Source organism: Theobroma umbraticum, unplaced genomic scaffold (assembly GCF_002168275.2).
Source record: "Theobroma umbraticum cultivar Fairchild unplaced genomic scaffold, ASM216827v3 scaffold_12.1, whole genome shotgun sequence".
NCBI classification, from domain to species: Eukaryota; Viridiplantae; Streptophyta; class Magnoliopsida; order Malvales; family Malvaceae; genus Theobroma; species Theobroma umbraticum.
This window is the reverse complement of record NW_018397269.1, coordinates 4243708-4244294: the sequence shown is the minus strand read 5'-3', so window position 1 is coordinate 4244294 and position 587 is coordinate 4243708.

Below are 587 nucleotides of genomic sequence, written 5' to 3'. Positions count from 1 at the left end.
ATAATAATAAAATAAGAGTTATTATTTAATTAGGAGTTTTATTTTATCAAGAACTCTAAATGATAATTAAGGAATTCAATTATTTGTTCTTTAATTTTAATTTTGATAATTATGGAGCATGTGTGATGCTTCCATAACTCTAAATAGATGGTCAAGATCAATTCAAAGGTGTTTGATTTTGATTAAACCTTTGAGGAAAGAGTTTTAATAAAAAGAGAAAAGATAGGAAGGTAATAAACATACGTACTCTTTCTTTAAAAAGTTTTTGTCGTTACTTCTCTCCTCCTCCTTCAAACTTTACTGCATCTTTTTTCCTTTCTCCCATTCTTGGATGAATTTTTTGAAAGAAAGTAGCCATTAATTTTAGGAAGAAAAGTGAGACAAAATCAGTTGCCATCTTGTAGTCTTGCATTCCTCACCTTATCCACTCAAGGCTTAAGTTGAAAACATTCTTGAAGAATAAGTAGTAAACTTGCTTGGTTGAGAAATCATTCATTGGTATGGTGGTGTTCGAAAATAAAAATCTCAAAATAAAAGCTATGTTTTTTTTTCTTACTTAATAGATTCTTATTTTTTTAGGATGTGAT